The sequence below is a fragment of the Erinaceus europaeus genome, chromosome 17 (genome assembly GCF_950295315.1).
Source record: "Erinaceus europaeus chromosome 17, mEriEur2.1, whole genome shotgun sequence".
Classification (NCBI taxonomy): domain Eukaryota; kingdom Metazoa; phylum Chordata; class Mammalia; order Eulipotyphla; family Erinaceidae; genus Erinaceus; species Erinaceus europaeus.
In genome coordinates this window covers 69,184,045-69,209,637 of record NC_080178.1, presented here as the reverse complement: position 1 = coordinate 69,209,637, position 25,593 = coordinate 69,184,045, and the positions used below count along the sequence as shown (strand labels likewise).

Sequence of the window (25,593 nt, the reverse complement as noted above, 5' to 3'; positions counted from 1 at the left end):
TCTGAAATCCTGACACACTAACAGGGCTCTGTCTGGCTCTCAAATTCTTTTTCTTTACCAAAAGCAAAACAGATAACTTCACAGACAACAGATTCAGTCACACCTTGCATTTCAACTTTTTCATAAAACCTCCATCTTTCGTGATGCAAGAAGTCGCCTTGAAAACAGACTTCTTTTCCTGGGATAGAAGCAGACAGGGTATATTCCCTGCTACTAAAGCAGACAGGGCATAGTCCCTGCTACTGAAGCAGACAGGACATATTCTCTGTTACTGAAGCAGACAGGGCATAGTCCCTGCTACTGAAGCAGACAGGACATAGTCCCTGCTACTGAAGCAGACAGGACATAGTCCCTGCTACTGAAGCAGACAGGACATAGTCCCTGCTACTGAAGCAGACAGGACATAGTCCCTGCTACTGAAGCAGACAGGACATAGCCCCTGCTACTGAAGCAGACAGGGCATAGACCCTGCTACTGAAGCAGACAGGACATAGTCCCTGCTACTGAAGCAGACAGTGCATAGTCCCTGTTACTGAAGCAGACAGGGCATAGTCCCTGCTACTGAAGCAGACAGGGCATAGTCCCTGCTACTGAAGCAGACAGGGCATAGTCCATGCTACTGAAGCAGACAGGGTATTGTTAGAGGCAGTAACTATAGAATAGTTATAAGTATAATTGCTTTTGAGTTTTAAGAATAGTTTAAATATAGTTGCTTTTTGCCCTCCTGCCCAGTGAGGTGGGAAATTCCTTGCCCTTTTCCCCTCAACAGAACTTAAAAGGCCATCAATTACTTTAACAGACCCTGCAGTGAACAGACCTCCTCATGACCTTTGCATAGGGATACTGTCACCAGGTAGTTCAAACAGATGGCCTGATGAATTACAAACAGATGGCCTGATGAATTACAAACAGATGGCCAGGTGGTCCCAACAAAGAGCAAAGGAATGTGGTGACCCCCTCCCACTTAGGTGGGGACCTATTGGTCTGGTGTGATGTTTAGAACTAGCCCATGCTTTATTCTGAATGGATCAGGCTATTGATAAGTTTGAAATGATTGGATATAGGCTAATAAGGTGATGTGTTCCCCCCTCCCTGAGTGGAGTCTGAATTCCTATAAATTGTGTGGTTTGAGCCTTGTTCAGGGTCGAGCTTGGTAGACTAGCACCAGTCACCATCTCGGCCCGGATTGCAATTCGTGAATAAACATCTTTTGCTTCCTTGCAGTGGATGGTGGTTTGATTTTGCTCGCTAACATTTGGAGGCCCCAGCGAGATCTCCTCGGACGGAGAACCCTGAGGACACCCCATCCCGGGTCCGGACCCTAAGCAGCCTTGGAAGCCTGGCGCCGGTAAGACAGGCCTGTTTTTTTTCTGTTTGTCTTTTCTTTCTTTTGTGTACGGTACCGTTCAGGTGTCCCCGCGGGCCTAAGAGATCTGAGGATTGTGGGACGCCGCGTTGAAATCCCAGATCATGGCACTAGGGAGTGATGACTTCCAGTGCCAGGTTGGGTTGGGTGATAACTGGATCTGAGACAGGGTCCGCACCCTAAGGATCTGAAACAGGGTCCGACAGCCCAGGTTGAGTTGGGTGATAACTGAATCTGAAACAGGGTCCGACAGCCCAGGATATTAGTTCTGTCTCTTGTGGCCACTCTTTGTGTCTGTCCTCTCTCTGTCTCTCCCCTTTGGCGATTCGCGAAAAGGTTAACCTTGTTAGTGCAACTGATGGGTCTGGCCGGAGCTACTCTCTGGTGACTCCTGAAGGCCTAACTCGTGATGCCTTAGTAGCGGCGGCCTGAGAGGTAATCGCCCTCCCTTGACTGAGTAAATGGTTTGATGTGAATGCCAGTGTGTGTGTTGCGTGCCTCACGGTCAAAAGACTACGGGGCCTGATTGGGCTCCAACCTGCGTGTCCGTGGAGTCGGTTCAGCTCAGTGGAGATTCTCAGCCTGCTGAGACCGAGGCCGGGGTTTATACGGCTACTCCTAAGCTAAGACTCCTTAAGGTCCCGCGAGGGGCCCGGCCAGGCGAGCATAGTTGTTTGTCTAACATCCATTGGATGTTAGTTCTTTTTCCAACACTCACTGTTTGTCTCTTTCTGTGTCCAAATGCCAACATCAGAAAGGGAACCCTTAGGTAGGAAAACTGGAGTCCTTGTTTATAGAAGCTCCACACAGCCTAGAAAAGGGAGAAGGACCCAGGTGGACACCTTTTGGGTCAGTAGGAAAAACGGTTGAGAGTGAGAGAACGTGTGAGAGTGTATGGTGTGCTGGCCAGCGAGTACAAGGAAGGGTGAGGGGAATCCTTGGACTAATCGCTGTGATTCTTGTTGCAGTGTTTGTCTCCCTTCTGTTCCATTTTGACGAGGAGATGGGACAGAGCCAGTCCAGAACCAGCTCACTCACCCCCCTTGAATGTTTGACTAAAAACTTCTCAGATTTTTCTAGGAGAGCCGCTGGGTTTGGAGCCCGGGTGGATGCCTTCACGCTGAGGAAGTTCCGTGAGAGGGATTGGCCAGCCTTTGATGTCGGTTGGCCTGAGACGGGAAGTCTCGACCTAGGAAAGTGCGTGGCGGTGCACGATGTGATCTTTGGGAAACCCGGGCACCCTGATCAAATGCCTTATATTGAGATTTGGATGAGCATTGCTTATGATAAACCAAAGTATGTGCAGAAATGTCAGGGAGACCCCAGAAGAAAGAAAAAGGTGAAGAGCAGGTCAAGAGTGTTGGTGGTTGAGGGCAAAGAAAGGGAGAGTTTTCTTAGGAAGCCCACAGCTCCTGTCCTCCCCACTAATCCCAAATCCCCCCCTCAAATGAGGAAGAGGAGGGACGGAAATCCTCCACCGTACGTTAGCACTTCAAAGGCTACCACTCCTGAACCTGATTCCACTTCTGGGTTACCCTCAGGAGTCCTGAGCCCACCTCACACCCGTGCGGGAACTATGTTTGGTTCAGGGTCCACACCTGTCGGGACTTTTCCTTTACGGGAGGTGGGGGAGTTAGATGCGTCAGGACGGCCCCTCAGAACTTATGTCCCGTTTAGCACTTCTGACTTGTATAATTGGAAGAACCAAAACCCTCCTTTCTCTGTAGACCCAGAAGGGGTGGCAACCCTACTTGAGTCAGTCTTTTACACCCATCAACCTACTTGGGATGATTGTCAGCAGCTGCTGAGTACCCTATTCACCCTAGAAGAAAGGGAGAGAATTAAAATCGAGGGAAAGAAGCAGGTCCGGGATAGAAAGGGAGAGCCTCCCACCGACCAGGACATGGTAGAGGAAGTATTCCCCCAATCTCAACCTAAGTGGGACCCCAACACAAGCACCGGATATGAGGCCCTCACCAGGTACCGCCAGACTCTATTAAGGGGTATCCGGGCTGCGGGTCGGAAACCCACCAATCTGTCTAAGGTGACCGAGTGTAAGCAGGGTGCAGACGAGAGTCCGACTGCCTTCTTGGAGAGGTTGTACCAGGTATATCGAACCTGGACGCCAATAGATCCCAAGGCCCCTGAGAATGTACAGGCAGTCGCCCTCCAGTTTGTGGCCCAATCTGCCCCAGATATTAGGAAGAAGTTGCAGAAGCTAGAGGGTTTTGAGGGGAAGTCTCTCTCGGAACTATTGGCTGTAGCCCAGAAGGTTTTTGATAATAGAGAGGACCCTGCGAAAGCCACTCTGGAACTGAATAAGAAGATGGCGCAGGTCCTTTTGGCTAAGGAAACAGGAAATAGAGAGGAAAGAGGGAGGTATGCGAGAGAAAAAGGGCAGATGAGGGGTAAAGGTAAGCCTCTAAGAGGACTAAGAAAGAATCAGTGTGCCCTATGCAAGGAAGAAGGGCACTGGAGGAAGGAATGTCCAAAAGGAAAAGAAGAGGAGGGAAGGAGGACGGGGAAGGAAGCCCCCCTCTTGGTTTTAGACTGAGGAAGTCAGGGCTCCTCCAGCCCCCGGGAGCCTAGGGTAAAACTCTCGGTAGGGGGGAAGGTAATTAATTTTTTGGTGGATACCGGGGCCACCCACTCAGTAATTCAACAACCAGTTGGACCCACTGGAAAAGATAAAGTTAAGATTATAGGAGCCACTGGGGAAGCAAGGAGTTACCCAAAGTCCATAGGAAGAGTCGCCAGCCCTGGCCTGAGGACTATTACTCACTCTTTCCTGGTGATTCCTGAGTGCCCTGAGCCACTGTTAGGAAGGGATCTCCTTCATAAGCTACAGGCCACCATTTCCTTTGAGACAAACGAAGGACCAATAGTACAAGCAGGTGGCCGAATTTTGCTCACCATGCCGGCAAGGGAGGAATATCGTCTCTATGAAGCGCCACGGAATGTAGGCAACCAGAACCTATTAACAAGGTGGAAGCAGGAGATCCCAAGAGTTTGGGCCGAGACAAACCCCCCAGGGTTGGCTAAGCATGTAACTCCCATAATAGTTCAATTGGTCAGTGCTGCCACCCCAGTCCGCGTCCGGCAGTATCCCATGAGTCGGGAAGCCCAGCATGGTATCAGGAACCATATTAGACGCCTAAAAGAGGCCAGTATCTTGGTGCCCTGCAAGTCACCTTGGAATACACCCCTTCTCCCAGTACGAAAGCCCGGAACGAACGACTTCAGACCAGTGCAAGACCTACGAGAGGTAAATAAGAGGGTAGAGACGATTCATCCTACAGTCCCCAACCCTTATACTCTCCTCAGTCTCCTGTCACCTGATCGAACCTGGTATAGCGTCCTAGATTTGAAGGATGCCTTTTTCAGCCTCCCCTTGGCCCCACAGAGCCGACCTATCTTTGCCTTTGAATGGACAGACCCCGAGGAAGGGGAGTCAGGACAGCTGACTTGGACCCGACTTCCCCAAGGTTTTAAAAACTCTCCCACCTTGTTTGATGAAGCACTGAGCAAGGACCTATTGACCTTCCGAGGTGAGCATCCCGAGTGTAGCCTCCTACAATATGTGGATGACCTGCTGATCGCGGCCTCATCTCGTGAGGACTGCGAAACAGCAACTAGAGACCTGCTCGAGGCACTGGGGAGCTTGGGATACCGGGTATCAGCCAAAAAGGCTCAGCTGTGTACCCAAGAAGTAACCTATCTGGGCTACCAGATTAAAGAGGGGCGACGGGCCCTGTCTGAGGGAAGAATCCAAGCTATCCTAAAGATCCCAACCCCCACTACCAAGAGACAGGTCCGGGAATTCCTGGGGGCAGTAAGCTATTGTAGGCTATGGATCCCAGGGTTCGCTGAACTAGCAAAGCCCCTCTATACCGCCACCGGCGGAGGTGACACTCCTTTGAAATGGACTGAGACGGAGGAAAGGGCTTTCCGGGCACTGAAGGAGTCCCTGGTAAGTGCCCCCGCTCTAGGCCTCCCTGACCTGAACAAACCATTCCAGTTGTTTGTAGCAGAAAGTGCCGGTGTGGCTAAGGGGGTACTCACTCAAACCCTGGGCCCCTGGAAGAAGCCTGTCGCCTACCTGTCTAAACGACTGGACCCAGTAGCTGCCGAGTGGCCTGGGTGTCTGAGGACAGTGGCGGCAGCTGCCCTACTAGTTAAGGAGACTACCAAACTGACTTTTGGGCAGACCCTAGAAATCGCCACAGCCCACAACCTGGCCAGCCTACTTCACTCCCCTCCGGACCGATGGATAACCAATTCTCGGATCACCCATTACCAGGTACTGTTGCTGGACCCACCTCGCATTACTTTCAAGCAGACTGCAGCCTTAAATCCAGCTACCCTGCTCCCCAACCCAGAGGAAGACATCACCCATGACTGTGGAGAAATCTTGGAAGCCCTGACCTCGTCAAGAGCTGACCTGACGGACATCCCACTACCAGACGCACAGGAAACCCTCTACACGGATGGAAGCAGCTTTGTGGAAGACGGTGTACGGTATGCGGGTGCTGCGGTAGTCACCAACCGGGAGGTCCTGTGGGCTGCATCCTTGCCACAAGGGACATCAGCCCAAAAGGCGGAGCTGATAGCACTCATTCAAGCACTCAAGTGGGGAGCAGGGAAGAAGATAAATGTGTACACTGACAGCAGGTATGCTTTTGCCACTTTCCATGTCCATGGGGCTCTGTATCAAGAAAGAGGACTGCTGACAGCCGGGGGAAAAGCTATCAAGCATGCCCAGGAAATATTGGCCCTGCTAGCAGCTGTTTGGGGGCCAGAGAGGGTTGCTGTCATCCACTGTAAGGGACACCAGAAAGATGACTCAGAAGTCTCACGAGGCAATCGGTTGGCAGACCAGACAGGCAGGGAAGTGGCCAAAAGACTAGTGGGAACCCCGGCCCAAATGGTGGTGGCTACCCCCATACCAGGAGAAGTGAAAAAAGGACAGAAACCAGTATACTCGAAACAGGAAGAGGAGTTGAGCCGGAGACTGGGGGGGAGACGAAATGAGGAAGGATGGATCGTCCTCCCTGATGACAGGATTTTATTACCCCAGCCACTGGGAAGACAGGTGGTCTCTCAAACGCATCAAGGTACCCATTTTGGGGGAAACAAATTAGCTGAATTGATCAGTAAATTTTATTTGATAATTGGTTTGCACAGGATCTCCCAGAGTGTGGCAGGTCGCTGTGCAACATGTGCTAGAGTCAACGCTAACCCAGTACAAGTGAAAGGACCAGGAACCAGGTGGTGAGGGGGGGAACCTGGAGAACATTGGGAACTGGACTTCACTGAGATGCCTGTGGCTCGAGGAGGATATAAGTATCTCTTAGTTATGGTAGATACCTTTTCAGGTTGGGCCGAAGCCTTCCCCACTAAGAAAGAGACTTCCCAGGTAGTAGTGAAATAATTGGTTTTTGAAATTATCCCTAGGTTTGGGCTCCCTTATTCACTGGGGTCGGATAACGGCCCGGCATTCATTGCCAAGGTCACCCAACAATTGGCAGAAATTTTAAAAATTAAATGGAAGTTACATTGCATTTACCGCCCCCAGAGTTCGGGGCAAGTAGAAAGAATGAATAGGACTATTAAGGAAAGCTTAACCAAGTTAAAAATAGAGACTGGCGGGGACTGGATTTCCCTTTTACCTTTTGCTTTGCTTAAAAGTAAGAATACCCCATATGTGTCTGGATTTACTCCGTTTGAGATTGTGTATGGTAAACTGCCAACCCTGGTGCCCCGGGTTGAGACTGAAAAATTGGCCGAAGTGTCACGGGGCAGACTCCTCAAGTCCCTACAGGCCTTGCAGGTGGTACGAGGGAAGGCCAGAGCCACCGTCCGGGACGAAAATCCTGGGACCCGGAGGGAGGAAAGCCGACACCAAGCCCCCTTGTTCGAGCCTGGTGATTCTGTACTGGTGAAGAAGCTGCATCCTGACCATCTTGAGGCCCGGTGGGAAGGACCATACACCGTAATCCTGAGCACGCCGACTGCCACTAAGGTCGCTGGGAAACGACACTGGATTCATCATACCCGCCTGAAGAAATCCGTGGCGGACCCTCCCGAAGTAGAGAATCTGAGGAAATGGTGCGCCGTACCCACGCCGGACCCGATGAAGATCCGTTTGGTCTCCTGCTGACCTGTGTGTTTTTTGCCTGGTACACTTCTGTTTTACCTCTGTCACTGCCCGAGCTCACATGCCTCTCACCCCCAAGTGTCCTCTCTGTATGTATGGGAGCTGAAAAACAAAGAGGGAAGGGTGGTCGCTAACCAATTAACTGCCGGGCAGCCTACATACACTCTTGATCTGTGCGATCTATTTGGTGCCAACTGGACCAGGGTGATCTATGCCGGCCAGACTGCAACCGGGGAGATTACCGTAAATGGGGGGTGCGGCTCCATTGACCTGGAGGCTCGCCTTTGGGACCGACCCTATTATGTCTGTCCCGGAGAAGACAGCCCCATCAAATGTAGGGGAGAACCATATTTTTTCTGTGGGTTATGGGGGGAATGTCTGACAGCATCTCCAGTGAAGGACGATGATAAGCACCTGAAAGTCACAAGAGTGATTCGACCAGGCGACCTGACCGAACCAGGAAATTGCTACATTGGAGACTGTAACCCTGTGGAGGTGACGGTTAAGACTTGGAATGAGACTGATTCATGGACAAGAGGGAGAATGTGGGGCATTAAGATCCCTTTTTCGGGAAAAGACTTTGGGACATTATTCACTATTCAACTGCGATTGCTGCCATGGACTCAGAATCCTATTGGGCCCCTGAGACCCATCATTCTGGGAGAGGACCCCCGACCTACTCTCTCTCCCTCTTTGGGGATGGGGGGAGAGAATGAGACTGATAGGGATCAGACTGACGTTGCACCAAGTGACACTAAAACGACTGACGCAGAACCCTTGCATCCCAGGGTAAAGCCACTAGTGAGAACTGTGGAGTTAATGTATTACGTTCTGAATGAGTCTGACCCTAACATAACCAGAAACTGTTGGCTATGTTTACATCCTGAGCCCCCTTATTACATAGGTGTAGCCGCCTCTGCAGGAATAGGTAGCAAAAAAAGGAGACATTAGGAAGCTGGCTCTATCCTCTAGCATCTCAAAGGGCCCAGAATGTAAATGGGGAATACAGCCCCACATGACACTGGGAGACATCCAGGGAGCAGGAACTTGTATTATCACCGCCAACTATAAATTGGACTCCTCCCCATACAGGGGAAATTGCAATTTAACCATTAAAGTTAGTAAGACTCAAGAGTGGGCAACCCTCCTCAAAGCCCCTGAGGGGACTTGGTGGGCCTGTACTTCAGGCATGACCCCCTGCATCACCCCCTACGGAATGAACAAAAAGGACCTCTGTGTTTTGGCCCATATCCTGCCCCATATATACTATTCCCATGGTGAAGAAGGGTGGGCACACCTTGAACGGCAAGGAACAGACTACCTCGGACCAATAAGACGAAAGCGTGTCCCGATAGTGGTTCCTATACTTGTGGGGGCAGCCATAGCGGGGACAGCGGCAATGGGAGCTGCGGCCCTAGCTAAGGAGACTACTCTAGTACAATTAGACCAGCAGATCAATCAGGATATGGCCACACTAGAGGGCACTATTGAATCTCTTGAAGGGTCCCTATCTTCATTGGCTGAGGTGGTCCTGCAGAATCGCAGGGGGCTTGATTTACTATTCATGAAACAGGGAGGGTTATGTGTGGCCCTGAACGAGGCCTGTTGCTTTTATGCCAACCACTCTGGAATGGTGAAGAAAACTTTAAGCGAGGTCAAGAAAAGGATAGAAGACAGGGATAACCGTCTAAGAGACCTAAGCGAGGACAGCTGGTTCGCAAACCTATTTTCCTGGCCCTCTTGGTTAAAAACACTAATTAGTTCCCTGGCAGGGCCTCTGATCACCCTGCTTCTACTCCTTACCCTGGGGCCTTGTCTATGGAGGTCTTTGATCTCCTTGGTTAAAAGGAGAACTGAAAAGGTTATGCTCCTGGAGTCTCATGTCGAGGTACAATACAGCTCAGAAGAAGAAGATGATGAATCAAGGATTTGATTCCCAGCTAAGACTAGTGGGGAATGTTAGAGGCAGTAACTATAGAATAGTTATAAGTATAATCGCTTTTGAGTTTTAAGAATAGTTTAAATATAGTTGCTTTTTGCCCTCCTGCCCAGTGAGGTGGGAAATTCCTTGCCCTTTTCCCCTCAACAGAACTTAAAAGGCCATCAATTACTTTAACAGACCCTGCAGTGAACAGACCTCCTCATGACCTTTGCATAGGGATACTGTCACCAGGTAGTTCAAATAGATGGCCTGATGAATTACAAACAGATGGCCAGGTGGTCCCAACAAAGAGCAAAGGAATGTGGTGACCCCCTCCCACTTAGGTGGGGACCTATTGGTCTGGTGTGATGTTTAGAACTAGCCCATGCTTTATTCTGAATGGATCAGGCTATTGATAAGTTTGAAATGATTGGATATAGGCTAATAAGGTGATGTGTTCCCCCCTCCCTGAGTGGAGTCTGAATTCCTATAAATTGTGTGGTTTGAGCCTTGTTCAGGGTCGAGCTTGGTAGACTAGCACCAGTCACCATCTCGGCCCGGATTGCAATTCGTGAATAAACATCTTTTGCTTCCTTGCAGTGGATGGTGGTTTGATTTTGCTCGCTAACAGGCATAGTCCCTGCTACTGCAGCAGACAGGGCATAGTCCCTGCTACTGAAGCAGACAGGGCATAGTCCCTGCTACTGAAGCAGACAGGACATAGTCCCTGCTACTGAAGCAGACAGGGCATAGTCCCTGCTACTGAAGCAGACAGGGCATAGTCCCTGCTACTGAAGCAGACAGGGCATAGTCCCTGCTACTGAAGCAGACAGGACATAGTCCCTGCTACTGAAGCAGACAGGGCATAGTCCCTGCTACTGAAGCAGACAGGGCATAGTCCCTGCTACTGAAGCAGACAGGGCATAGTCCCTGCTACTGAAGCAGACAGGGCATATTCCCTGCTATTGAAGCAGACAGGGCATAGTCCCTGCTACTGAAGCAGAGAGGACATAGTTCCTGCTACTGAAGCAGAGAGGACATAGTCCCTGCTACTGAAGCAGACAGGACATAGTCCCTGCTACTGAAGCAGACAGGACATAGTCCCTGCTACTGAAGCAGACAGGGCATATTCCCTGCTACTGAAGCAGACAGGGCATAGTCCCTGCTACTGAAGCAGACAGGACATAGTCCCTGCTACTGAAGCAGACAGGGCATATTCCCTGCTACTGAAGCAGACAGGGCATAGTCCCTGCTACTGAAGCAGACAGGGCATAGTCCCTGCTACTGAAGCAGACAGGACATAGTCCCTGCTACTGAAGTAGACAGGGCATAGTCCCTGCTACTGAAGCAGGCCAGAAGCAGATGTTCATTGTTGCTGTTTTCTTCCTGAGAGTTTCATCTGCTGACCACCCTCCATCTTACTACTTATGGACAATGTGAGAGATGGTTAGGGCTTTTCTTCAAAAGAGCGTGAATAAAACAACTGTTTAGTACAAAAATCCTTTTCATAAATTGTTATCTATGACCACCTGTGGCCAGTAGTTTTGTCCTCTTTAGGTCAGCTCCTTGCAGTGCTTGTTAATCCCCCAGCAGAGATCCTCAGACTGTCTTGCTCCTCTCCTTATTTAGGGAGATTGTGAGCTCTGAAGCCCAGCTCAGGGGAGGGGAGACTGTTCTGCCTCAGGTATAAAAGATGGGAGAAGGGTGAAGGGGGTGCGCTGCCGCCTGATGGCCACTTTTGGTGGCACACACTTTTGCAAAAGAATAAATGCCTTGCTTCAACTCCTTATGTTTTGCCTTGATAAGTAATTTTAATTGGATGTCATTTACAACAGACAAGTCACTGATTCGTTGAATGACAGTGCTTGGATTCCAGCGTTTCATAACTTCTAATCTTTCACAAACTATTTTATTACTCAGCCCTTGACACTTACTGCAGTAGGATTTTGTGACCAGGCCACTGTATTGCTCTGTAATCTGTTGCCTCTACCTTTTGCTGAAAACTTTTCTATGTACTTTGGGGAGAATTGTACTCAACATGGGGAAATGCAGCTGTCGTGACAGAATGATGAATCTTTCTGTACTAGACACCAAGCTCCCTGCTTTTTACTGGACTGGAAACATTTATCTCTCTCTTGCTTTTATTCAATGAGTGATAGAAAAAGTAATGTTCCCAGACTCTTTCAGTTCCCCTGAGGCTTTTCCAGGCACTATGTTCAGGATCAACGAAGGAATCGGATATCTTCCAAAGCCAGTCTGCCATCATACCAAATCATGGTTAGTCACAATGAATCTTAAAATAAAGATTTATAAGAAAATTTTTATCTCAGCTCCTTCAATCTCTAAAAACTTAAGCTAAGGGACTACTGATTACTGCTAGGATGCAAAAGTAATACGTTTACTTCACTAGTTTTCTTTCTTTTTCTCTCGTTGTCTCTACCAATCTAAACTTTTAAATGACTTTGAATAAATGTCTTACCCTGACCTGTGATTAAAGTAGTACATAAGCCATGGCTGTCAACTTTTGGAGAGTTTTTAATGGGTATAACTTTAACTACATCACAAGAAGAGAGTTAACATATAAAAAGCCAAACAAATATCAAGGTCAGCATATGTTTTTGATAACAGATTATCTGCAATTAAATTGCCCTTTCTTGAAAAATGTAGAGAAGCTTAGGTGTGAGTGAAGGACACAGCAGTAAATTGCTTCTACGTCGACATGTAAAAAAAAAAAAAAGTCCCCACATCTAAAATCATTTTATGTGGAAGGGTTCCTCACAGAGCTGTAACACTTTATTGTTATCTACTTGAATATATGGTTATGAGTAAGGGATCATCATATAGCCATGGGTGATTTAGCTCATCCAAAGAAGGGTAAGAAATAGGAAACACTGAAATAAATATGATCAACACTGTGGAGAGAGTTCAGGCTGTTAGAGGCACCAGTTTGTATATCTGAGATCCAGAAGCTGCAGATTCAATCCCTGGCTCAGTCTTATGCCAGAGCTGAGCAGTGCTCTAGCCCTCTCTTCTTTCTCTCATCCTCCCCCTCTACTTTCTCTCTCTCTCTTTCTCTCTCTCTCTTTCTCTCTCTCTCTTTCTCTCTCTCTCTCCCTCTGTCTTCTCCCTCTCGCCACCTTCTCTCATAATAAATTATTAAATAAAAATCATTTTTAAAAGAAATAAATGTTGTCAGTTTTCATAGGAGCACCACCAAATTATTACTATAGGATCCTGGCACTAAATTTATTCTAGAAAGGAGAAAATCAAGCAAATTGTCACTAATTTTTGAGTTTCTTAACACCATTTTAAATAGGATAGGAGAAGACAGGAAATGATAGTACTAGCTCTTAATGCAGACACATTTGGAAGGTATGGCTTACATACTAACTAAATTTGATAAATTTATTTCTTAGCTCTTTTTATTTACCTCTATGATGAGAGTTAATAAGTATCCATGGGAGTCGGGCTGTAGCACAGCAGGTTAAGAGCAGGTGGCACAAAGCACAAGGACCGGCATAAGTTCGAGCCCTGGCTCTCCACCTGCAGGGGAGTCACTTCACAGGCGGTGAAGCAGGTCTGCAGGTGTCTTTCTCCCCCCCCCCGTCTTCCCTTCCTCTCTCCATTTCTCTCTGTCCTATCCAACAACAACAATAATAACTACAACAATAAAACAAGGGCAGCAAAAAGGAATAAATAAATAAAATACTTTTAAAAATAATAATAATTATTATCCATCACTTAAACTTATATTAGCCTATGTTGACTGGTTACCAAGTTTCACAAACCACCCTGCTTATAGTTTTAGGAAATATACTATAGTTGAATATTTATACAGTGAGAGAAAATTTTCATCTAAAAGGGAAACATAATTTGGTTTTCTGAGTATAGCTGTGTGGCTTTTTATTTTTTTACTTGTTAAAAGGATGTATTTACTAATTAGTTACTAGAGAGAGAACTAAACATCAGTAGCAAATGCAAAGCTGGTCATCAAACATGGGACCTCATGCTTAGGAGTTAAAACCTTACCTACTGTGCTACTTCCTGGGCCGCAACTGAATGGATTTTCCTTTAGGAATAGGTCTTGAATGAGAAACAATTAGTTCTGTGAGGAGCCATAAATAGCCTTTGACTCTGAAATTTATATTTATGCTGACAATATACTCCAACCCAGCCTGAGGCAAATCATTACTGAAATGCCAACTGGCACAGAAACATTTTGTTTAGAAATTTTGCCAGTATGATCTTTACTTAACATAAATGTTTCACCTTGTTGAAAGAACAGCTTTGTTGTCTCAAATTCAGCTATTAAAATATTTTTAAAAATTTAAGATTTGAAGAATCATTTTCTTTCTTTCTTTCTATTTATTTATTTATTTATTTATTTATTTTTTACTTCCAGGCTTTTTGCTAGGGCTCTGTGCCTGCATTACAAATACACTGCAGCAGATGAAGAGTTGGGGGGGATTTCCATTTTATAGAGAACAAGTAGGCATATTTTAGTTATATTCCAAAGGGCCTGTGGCTATACTAGGTTTTTGTTTCTTTGTTTGTTTGTTTGTTTTCTCTCTTTTTTTCCCCCTGAGCCTGAAATCTGATATGCAGGTGGATCCAAGTTATTGTCTGGTGAGATGATGTCATGACCAGTTCATGATTAGTCAACAATTTGTTTTGGCTTTATTATGTTAACTCTCTTTTCAGCCACCAGGTTCCAGATGCTAGAATGATGCCAACCAGACTTCCCTGGACAGACAACCCTACCAATGTGTCCTGGAGCCCCGATTCCCCAGAACCCCACCCCACTAGGGAAAGAGAGAGACAGGCTGGGAGTATGGATCGACCTGTCAACGCCCATGTTCAGCGGGGAAGCAATTACAGAAGCCAGACCTTCCACCTTCTGCACCCCACAATGACCTTGGGTCCATACTCCCAGAGGGTTAAAGAATAGGAAAACTGTCAAGGGAGGGGATGCGATATGGAATTCTGGTGGTGGGAACTGTGTGGAGTTGTACCCCTCTTATCCTATGGTCTGTCAGTGTTATAAATAAAATTTTAAAAATCCACTGCAGCTGTGGACTTTTTTTCTTTTTCTTTTTTTTTTTTTTTTGGACAGAGGGGATGAAAGGGAGAGAGGCAGAGACACCTGCACCTGCAGACCTGCTTCATAGCTTGTAAAGCTATGCCCCCCGCCCCGGGGAGTTGGGGGCTCGAACCAGGATCTTTGTTTAGGTCCTTGTGCTTTTTACTATGTGTGTTTAATCCAGTGTGCCACCGCCCAGCCGCAAAGAATTATTTTCTATTATGAACCTAACTCCCAAATCACAGTCTCATTAGTATCATAATTTTTCATGTCCAGAAAATTGTGCAGCAGATGGTCTTGCAGACCCAGTAAGAATAACCACAATTCACATATGACAATGGCTACCAGGATATCAGCTGTGTGTGGGGAGGAGTGGTGACTATTTTATCTATCACCGCTGGTAACAAGTATGCTACAAGAAACCAGAAAGATAAAATGAATGTCCTCTAAAGCAGAGAATTATACAATTCTACAGTGTAGTTGACTGGAGCCTAGACTTCCAAAGAGCTTTATATTTATCTCTTTTTTCCCTTTTTTAAAATTATTTTTTATTTATAAAATGTAAACATTCACAAGACCATAGGATAAGAGGGGTACATTTCTACACATTGCCCAACACCAGAGCTCCATATCCCAGCCCCTCCCTTGATAGCTTCCCTATTCTTTATCTCTCTGGGAGCATGGATCCAGCATCATTGTGGGGTGCAGAAGGTGGAAGGTCTGGCTTTTGTAACTGCTTCTCAGCTGAACATGGGCGTTGGCAGGTCAATCCATACTCCCAGCCTGTCTCACTCTTTCCCTTGTGGGGCGGGCATCTTTTTCCTTTTTTTTTTTATTAGTGATTTAATATTGATTTACAATGTCAACAGGGGTATAATTCTACACCATTCCCACGAACAGAGTCCTGAATTCCCAATCCCTCCATTGCAAACCACTGTGGTTCTCCCAAGGTTGGAGACATGGGTTAATTTCATCTCTACAGCTATCTGTCTACATTTGTACATTATTGCCCCCTTTTTCTTCCAGGTCCTATCTTTTCTTCCCCTCCAAGCCACGCATGACCCTATTACTACATCCAAATGTTCCTCCCTTTTCCTTCCTCTCTCCAGGTCCTGATGCAGCTGGGGTTCAGAGCTCTCTTATCATCTCCCTCCTATCACTTCCTCCCTACTGGGAGTATGGATCAAAATTCTTGGAGTGCAGAAGGTAGGAGTTCTGGCTTCTGTAATTGCTTCTCCGCTGGACATGGGTATTGACAGGTGGATCCAAACCCACAACCTATTTCTATCTTTCCCTAGTGGGGTAGGACTCTGGGAAGTGAGGTTCCAGGACATGTTGTTGAGGTTTTCTGCCCAGGAAGTTAAGATGGAATGATAGTAGCATCTGAAACTTGGTGCCTGAGGCTGCAGGTGTTTCAGCTGTAGATTATGAATCCTATTGGGACTCTTGTTGTATTTATTTGCTGTTTTGGAAGGAGAGCCGATCTAATCCCTGTTACTCCATTACTACACCCCCAGGAAGTCCCTTTATACTCACCTTTAAACTCAGCAGAAAAGGGATATGATATATCTGGTCACAGTCCCCATGTCCCCTGGGTTAATATTTTTATCTGATTTTTAATTGCTGTCTTTGCCAGCTAGAGTAATCCTATGTTATCAGATGAAGACATTATTAAAATAGACCACTTTTTTATTTGAATGCGCATTTCAGTGATTGAAGCAAACTGTATTTTCACCTTCTTATGGATTTTAAAATCATTCTGTCTTGACTTGCTGGATGTTAGTGCAGGTGATGCTTTTAAATTAGGCCTGTGCTTTCTATCCGAACTTCTGCAAAGCCTGGACACATCTGAAACCAGCATGGGCAAATACAAACACATCTCCTAGAAGGCATTTGGACCTATTAGAGGCAGCTTCCCTGTCCACCAGTTTGCCACGGTGGCTTTCAGAAAGAGAAAACACTAAAAAGTTAATTTCAACATGGAAGATTGTCATTTCTTCTATAGATGTCATTCCCTCTATAGTGGTTATTCAATACTCTCTTGTATTTTTGTTCTAGAAGTTACTGCTCCCACACTGTGTTGCCTGATGGGGAAGAAAGACCCTATGTGTTACTCCAGAAACCAATTTCTTTCTTCTCATTACCCTGACAGAGAAAGGGTTAGGGTTAGTGTGAGCCTTAGTTTAACCCTGGCCCATTTAATTGCACATAACCTTCCTGGAATCTAAACTTTGAAACAAGCAAGAAAAGATAGACAGACGTATTGTCCGCTACATTCAGCTATACTTCCATGAGCAGACAATATGTTTTTTTCTTTTATTAACTATTATCATTCCTTTATTGGGATGTTATTGGGATTATAGTACAGTTGTGACAAACAGGTACAATTTCTCATCTCCCTGTGATAGGTGTCTGCAAAACCTTCTCCACTTCCAGCCTAGGTCCTTCCCCAACACCACACCAGGACAGTTTCTTTGATAATGTTATTGCTGGGCTTTCTGATTCTCAAGCTTCTGGAGCTAATTCTGCTTCTAACAAGTTCTCCAGCTTTTATGTTGATGCACTGATTTTCCAGCATCCTTCTGCCAGAATCTCTCAGGCACATTTTTTTTTCCCATCAAAGTTTGTTTCTGTAACTAGTGGTATTAAAGTGATGAAAAGAAATTGTGTTATTCCAAAATAGGAAATGACACAATTTTCTAAAAGCGTAAATAAGACTTCTGTATTTTACAATATTCTTATAGTATTTATATTTTTATATTGAACATTAAATGTATAGTCCTGTTGATATTAGACATTATATATCTCACTCCAGATTTACTAAACAGATCGTTTTGTGACCAATTAAATTCTAGGATCTAGAACTTTTAGATGTTTTTAAGAAAGCTGAAGGGCAAAAATCAGTGAAATGTGTAGTACTTCTGGCCTATTCAGAAAGCAGGGCTCATGGTGAAGAGATTCCCTGTGGTCTCCATAATGTTGCAAAGCCAAGTACAGTGGCATTTGAAAAGTGTTGGGGGGAGGAGGAGATGGGTGGTGGTGCACCCCACCAAGGACACATTGTACAAAGCACAAGGACCTGCACAGAGATCTGGGTTGAAGACCCAGGCTCCACACCTGCAGGCGGGAGGCTTCACAAGCGGTGAAGCAGGTCTGCAGGTGTCTATTTTTTTCTATATATCTCTCTCTCCCCCCTCCTCTCTCATTTTGTCTCTGTCCTATGCAGTAAAATGGGGGGAAAATATGACCACCATTAGCAGTGTATTTGCAGTGCCAGCTCTGAGCCCCTGTGATAACCCTGGAGGCAATATATATATATATATATATATTTATATATATATATATATATATATATATATATATATATATATATATATAGAGAGAGAGAGAGAGAGAGAGAGAGAGAGAGAGAATGGTCAGTTTTGTGTTTAATTGTGTCTTCCCAAAATTCACATGTTAAAGTCTAAGCCTCCGAGCCCAAGAGTGTGAGTGTGTTAAAAGATATGGCCTTTAAAAGGGATGCATTGGATTGACCTTCTCGTGGTGCATCCCCGTGAGTACCCATTCATTGCATTGGGGAAACTGACGATCCTTCCTAGCCAACTGAATCCACATGGATCCCAGTCACTTTCAAAGCCAGCAACAAGCAGCTCCTGACAGCTTTCAACCTGACGCTGTTGACTGGCTATGGAAGAAGGGCAAACGCTAGAAGAAGAAGAAGAAGAAGAAGAAGAGGAAGAGGAAGAGGAAGAGGAAGAGGAAGAGGAAGAGGAAGAGGAAGAGGAAGAAGAAGAAGAAGAAGAAGAAGAAGAAGAAGAAGAAGAAGAAGAAGAAGAAGAAGAAGCCTTTAAAAGAATGAGGCCTAGGGAGAGAGCATAATGTTTATGAAAAAGGTTTTCATGCCTGAGGCTCCAAGTTTCCATGTTAGATCCCATCACCCCATAAGCCAGGGCTGAGCAGTGCTCTGGTATTTCTGTATCTCTCATTAAAATAAATGAAATAAAATATTTTTAAAATAAATAAATAAAAGGAGGAGAATTTTTAAATGATACCACTAGGTTGGGCTGTGACCAATACAACAAGTATGTTTGTTTTCAATACTGTAGATTCTACCTCGTTTACTTTAAGAGTAAAGATTCTTATAGTTGAAGGTAATGACTGGTTTAAAAGTTTTGCTTCTGAAGCTTTGGCTGAGGATATTGCTCAGCCAGCAGAGCGCAGGACTTGCATGAGGCTCCTGCTTCCATATCTAGTATTGTGTGTACCAGGAAGTGGCCCTCTCTCTCTGTCATATGAAACTCTCTTTGCATCCCCTACAAAATAAAATTTCACCTTTTAAAAAGTTATACTCCATGGTAATAGAATCCCAATTGATATACCATTTCGTTGAAGTCCACTTGAATGACTTTTCATTTAAGGTGTAGTCATAGTTTTATAAGATAAACTATGATTTTTAAATATATGTACATGTGAACATATATGTTTCTTTAATTGAACTTCCTACACATTCTTGTGTTATCTGTGCACTGTTATAATGCATAACCTAGGATTCACTATACTCAGAAATGCTTATGTTAATCATCCTTAGATATTATATCTAAATATAACTATACATATGCACGTCTGTATCTAGCTATCTATCGTCTATCTATTTATCTATCTATTGTGTGTGACATATCTAAGAAAATATTTCACCTTGGCTAAAATTAAAATATTATATCGGTCATATTTGAAGTTTTACCAAGATAGAACTGCTGACATAAGTACTTTGAGTCTGATGTACTGAGTTAATAAAATTAAAAAAGGAATTGCTAAAGATTTTTGACAAGAAAAAAGAGCATATTTAATCTGTATCTGCATAACTTTGATCTCTTTTTAAAGAGTATACAAAGTCTTCATTATACTTGAGATACTTTCCTGAAATATAATGTTAGCATCCACTCATATTGCTGCAAAGAATTTTACTCAAGAAAAACATATAATATAGATTGTAGAAATAGTTTTGATCACGTATAGTATAGGAAACTGAATAAATTCTGAAACCCACCATATTGTTTTGGTCATTCCAAAATGATATAAAATCACTTTATGGGTTAAGTAGCCCAAACTCGCTGTATAACTGATCATTCATTTCATATTTACCAGTAATAAAGTGTCCCTACCTGAAAATCATCATTAAAATATAGAGGTCAATCCTGATTTAATCGCACCTAGAATAAAAGCCACCACAATACCAGCAGCACTGTCAGTGCCTAATGGATAGACAATGTACAAACCTTGACCATCCTCAGCAACCCATCCAGAGATGACATAGCACTTGCACATCCAGAATTCATTTATGTTATAACACCACATGGCAGCCCCATGCCTGGCCCCAATGTTGCTCCATGAACATTGCAGCAGTTGCTGTGATGACTGTTCCATTCTCTCTCTCTCTCTCTCTCTCTCTCTCTCTCTCTCTCTCTCTCCCTCCCCCTCCCTCTCTCCTTCCCTCCCCTCCCCTCCCCTCCCCTCCCCTCTCCTGTCCTCTCCTCTCCTCTCCTCTTCCCTCTCTGTCTTTGTATAAAACTAAAGAGAAGAAAATAAGGAGACCACTGGGTCTGGCAGAATCGCATAGGCATGAAGCCCAGATACTAAAGTAATAATAATAATTATTAATAATAGTCAAAATACTGTAAATGCAAGATCATATCATCTAGTCAGTTAAGAACTAAAATGATGAGAGTTGGGTAGTAGCACATCAGGTTAAGGGCAGGTGACACAAAGTGCAAAGACCGGCATAAGGATCCTGGTTTGAGCCCCCGGCTCCCCACCTGCAGGGGAGTTGCTTCACAGGCGGTGAAGCAGGTCTGCAGGTGTCTTTCTCTCCCCCTCTTAGTCTTCCCCTCCTCTCTCCATTTCTCTCTGTCCTATCCAACAACAACGATATCAATAACAACAACAATGATTACGATAATAAAACAAGGGCAACAAAAGGGAATAAATGAAATATTTTAAAACAATAAAAATAAAAGAACTAAAATGATGACTTACAAGTCCTCTGGTTAATGGGTACTTTTAAAAATGTAATCCCTTTTAAAACATTGTATTCATTTATTGGATAGAGACAAAAACAGATATAATGGGGATACAGGGAGGGAGAAAGACACCTGTAACACTGCTTCAACACTTACGAAGCTTCCTCCCACTAGAGGTGGATACTAGAGGCTTGAACTGTGGCCCTTAGGCTCAACCAAGTGCACCACCATCTGGTTCTCTCAAGGAGCACTTATAACATAATAGCTTTTGTGAAACATTGAAGTAATATATAATGGAAATAAAAGATTATCCTCAGGCAAAGGTTTAACACTCATTCTAGGTTGAAGACAAACATGAAAGTTTAGGAGGCAGTCCTAAACAGTCCTAGGAGATAGTATCGTGGCGATGTGAAAGACTTTCATGCCTGAGGTTCTGAGGTCCCAGGTTCAATTCCTGGTCCACCATAAGCCAAATCTGAGCAGTGCTCTGGAGAAAAAAAAATTCCCTAAGTAAAATGTTAAATATACACTCAGTCCTCATTATGGGATGTCACGTTTTCTTGTCCTTATAACTATCCTCATTGTAGAATATGTAATTGTGACCCTGTCTCATGAATTGTTTTTGTTTTTTATCAAGATGTTTTATTTATTTATTTGATAGCAACAGAGAGAAAAAGAGAGAGAGGGAGGACATGAGAAGGAAAGAAGTAGAGATATACTTTCAACACTACTAAACCTTTTGGGGAGATTCCCCCACTACAGGTGGGGACTGAGGACTTGAAGCTGGGTCCTTGAGTGTGGTAACATGTGTACTCAGCCATGTGAACCATCACCTGGCCCCAGTGAATTTCTCTAACTGTTGCTTTATCAGTTTGTCCTCCCAGAAAAAAATTAAAGGAGAATTTGATGGGGAGGAAACGTAGATATTAAAATATCTATTAGATATAGATATTAAAATCCCACTGATCCATATGCTCAGCGCAATCAGCGTCAACAGCTGTGATCTACTGGTGCTTGTGGAGAGAGGTGTAGATACCACTCTCACACATGGTTTATTTTTAATTTCTAATTTTTATTTATAAAATGGAAATAATGGCAAGACTATAGGATAAGAGGGGTACATTTCCACACAATGCTCACCTCCAGAGCTCCAAATCCCATCCCCTCCCTTGATAGCTTTCTTATTCTTTATCCCTCTGGGAGTATAGACCCAGGGTCATTATGGCATGCAGAAGGTGGAAGGTCTGGCCTCTATAATTGCTTCCCCTCTGAACATGGGCATTGGCAGGTCGATCCATACTCCCAGCCTGTCTCTCTCCTTCCCTAGTGTGGCAGGGCACTGGGGAGGTGGGACTCCAAGACATGGTGGGGTCCTCTGCCCAAGGAAGTCAGGTTGGCATCATGGTAGCATCTGGAACCTGGTGGCTGAAAATGAGTTAAGATATAAAGTAGAGACCTTCCACCTTCTGCACCCCATAATGATCCTGGGTCCATACTCCCAGAGGGATAAAGAATAGGGAAGCTATCAGGGAAGGGGATGGTATTCAGAGTTCTGGTGGTGGGAATTATGTGGTGTTGTACCCCTCTTATCCTATGTTTTTTTGTCAGTGTTTCCTTTGTATAAATAAAAAATAAAACAAATAAAAGAATATTACAGATGAATATTTGGGGGTCTCCATTTTGGAAAAAGCTAGTAAGTCTATTTTAGGTATATTCCAAGGGGCCCATGATTTTACTAGTTTTTGCCTGAGCCTGACATCTAATATGTAGGTGGACCCAAGTTATTGTCTGGGGAGATGGTGTCATAGTTGAAAGAAGGACTAGAAAGCTAGATCAGGCAAGAGAGTAGCTCCTAAATATGGGAAAACAATATAAACACCATTAACTATAAACTCCATTGGTTTGATCTGGGGCCCATATTCAGCACAGGAGCCTATGTAACCTCTGCATCCCTGTAGGTCTGAGCTGGCATTCTGTGGTCATGGCTAGGAACATTCCAGGCTGTACTAATTTCAGGACCCATCTTCCTTGGGTAATAGGTAGAGTATGTAGTCCAACCTCCCTTCAGAGAATGGAACATTCCCTGCCATTATTGAACCACATTGAGGACAAGGTCCTTTAGGGGCCCAGAAAGGGGTCCATTATGTTATTCCTGATGGAGATGATCAGTGACAGTGGTGAGAGAGGGATCTGTTAGAGGTTTACTAAGCTCATCATGTCCATGCGGAATCACAGGATGCCCTGGCTAGGGCCCCCGGTGATGGGGTGGTCTGGTAGTAACTAAAGAGTCATCATTAAAGTATGCCAGTCTCTTGTCCTTATTCAGCTTCTGCAGTACTTACTTTGTCTGACAAGGTGAGTTTTGGAATGATTGAGGGACGTGTAATAGGAGGTAGGTGAGGAAGATATCTAGTTCTAAGTATAAACTGTTTCACTGAGTACTTTATGGTGTCTTTTCAGGTCTTTCTACTCGCTTGCTTCATTTATTGACTCACTGCAAACTATTGTGCACTTTTGCTTCAAGGTATATATTTTTCCCTAACTGATGGATACATGTACATATGCTCTGTCTCATGGGCCCTGACATATATCTAGGTTTTGAGGTTTTGATAAGAAGTGTACTGCTCGAAATGAATTTAAGGAGTCCTATGAGCTAGGAAAGGCCTGACCAGAGTAATGAAGCTAGAGCATTGACATTCCACGCCTGAAGTCTCTGGACACAGTCTAAAGTGAAGCATGGTGACCTTTTTCTATTTTTTTAGGATTTAATATGTTTTTGCATTGTCTGTCTGAAAAGAATGCTTACACCATTTACTTCCATGCTTTTTTTCCTTTTATAATAATTATGAAAATTTTCCCTATGCACAGTTGTACCTCCATATAAAGTTGATAGCTTTTAGCTTTGTAAGTTTTAATTTATCTCCATATTATTTTCTGTCTTTACTGTGACTTCTAATTTATTACTCATTAAGTCTTTAATTTATGTCATTTAGTCTTTTCTACTGTCTCTTTATTGACTTCTGACATAATTTTGTCTCTAGACATGACATACCATTGATCTTCTTTTGCTGCAATTCATGATCAAATGTTTAAAAATATTTTTCTCATACATGTTTGTTGCCAAGTCAATTACATAGTAGATACTCCCAACACCATGTTCTCACGAGTGAGTCCTCACTTTCAATCCCAGGCACTTATATTTGCTAGAGTGCTACTCTAATGTTTCTCTCTAAATAGATAAGCAAATGCATTTTTTGACAAAGGGTCGGGGGGAGGGGATTAGGAAAGGAAAGAGAGATGGAAAGAAAGACCAAAGAAAGGAAGGCCAAACTTGGTGTCCTTGACTTGCTCCTGAATTCCTGAAACAAGACCCCAGGTTTGAAACTACCTGTTCAGAGTCTCATCAAAAGACCCTCAAAAGTGTTTCAAGTGAGCCTGTCTCATTATAAATTTATATAATGTTACTTTCTTCAATGTGTAAGAGATTAACTTGGACATTAACCTATTTTATTACCCATATTCCATCTCTTCCCTTTTATTGTAGAACATTCAAACTCTCTCTAATATGATGACCAAGTCTCGGGCTTCATCGGAATAGTTTAGTCTCTTGTATTAAGTATAATTTTCCCATTTACAGTCACTAAATTGAGAATGCAGGTCGTCCTGAGAACCTGAGGGGTCCCTGAGGTAGGATAGAAATGCTGATTGATGGAGTGGTTGAAATGAACTTCTAAGAAAGGAGGTAAGACCCTCCTGTGAATTGTTAAATCCAGGTATATCTTACAATGCCAACTGGACTGTGAGATAAAATATAGAACAACCACTTATATTCAAATTTCAGATACCAAAAAATTTTAGTATAAGATTGTCCAAATATTATATGGAATACACTGAGAGTGAAGGTGCCATTTATCTGAAACACACACTAAAGTGAGTATCCTCTTTTTATACTATGTATGGCATTTTAAATCACTTTCTGAATCTATTGTCTTATTCAAAGTATGGTGTGCATATGAAATTAAGATGTTCTCTATTGAAAAAAAAATCACTGATTTTTGTAAATTTATATACTAACCCCTGTATTTTTAAGTAACTGTTGCCAATTCCCCAGTTCAATATAACATTGCTTATTTTTTGACAATCTAAAACCTTTTATATACCATCTAAAATTCATACCAAATGATATTCCATCCACCGATCCCAACCTAATCAACGCAACGAGTACCACCTCAGCATGCTTCACTTCAGACTGTGTCCAGAGATGTCAGGCATGGAATATCAACCCTTCACCCTCATTACTCGGATGAGACCTTTCCTTTCATGGTATTCTCTAATTCTATTCCAGGAGGTTCACTTCCTAACAAAATCCCAAAACCTAGATATAGACCAGGCCCCATAAGATAGAGCATATGTTGACATGTATCCATAAATTAGGGCAAAATATATACCTAAAAGCAAAAATAACACAATAGTCTGTAGGGAGTCAGTATCAAGTTCATAATGAAATTGTGTCCACTTAGACTTAGATACCCTCCTCATCTACTTCCCATTACAGTTCTTTCACTAATAAAAACAAAAAAATAAAATAAATTATATATGATAACATGAAAACAAGCTTAATAGCATTGACAATTCACTCCTGATTTGCATTTAAATATGTTTTGTTTTATTTTATTGGGTGGTTAATGACTTACAGTATGGTTGATGACACATAGTATAATCCTTCCTCTCCCATGACAGGTGTCAGCTTAGGTGTCTCAGACACTTGCCTCCCAACCTTGGGCCCCCACCCCATCATACACCAGGACCCTAATCTTCTATCTTTTCCCCTCCCCCCTGAAGTCTTTCATTTTAGTGCAAGCAACCACACCTAGTCCAAACTTCAACTTGTGTTTTCCTTACTGTTCATTTTTTCTGAGCCGAATGATCTCACTCATAGGTAGAACTTGGATACTTTCATATTTTGTTTGTGTGACTTGCCACCAATTAAAAACCAAATCCCCTGACAAAATATTGTAATAGATGAAGGCCAATCTCATGCCTTTCTTCAAA

General features: G+C 43.9%; 1 long non-coding RNA gene across 1 annotated transcript in view; it reads left to right on the top strand.

Annotated features, from left to right (window-relative positions):
* Nucleotides 1–15,730, top strand: part of LOC132534089 (uncharacterized) — a 233,608-nt gene extending 217,878 nt beyond the window's left edge. The window contains exon 4 of the long non-coding RNA XR_009545778.1: nucleotides 15,634–15,730. This is a non-coding gene — a long non-coding RNA (uncharacterized LOC132534089). The remainder of the gene's footprint in view (nucleotides 1–15,633) is intronic.
* The last annotated feature ends 9,863 nt before the right edge of the window (nucleotides 15,731–25,593 follow it).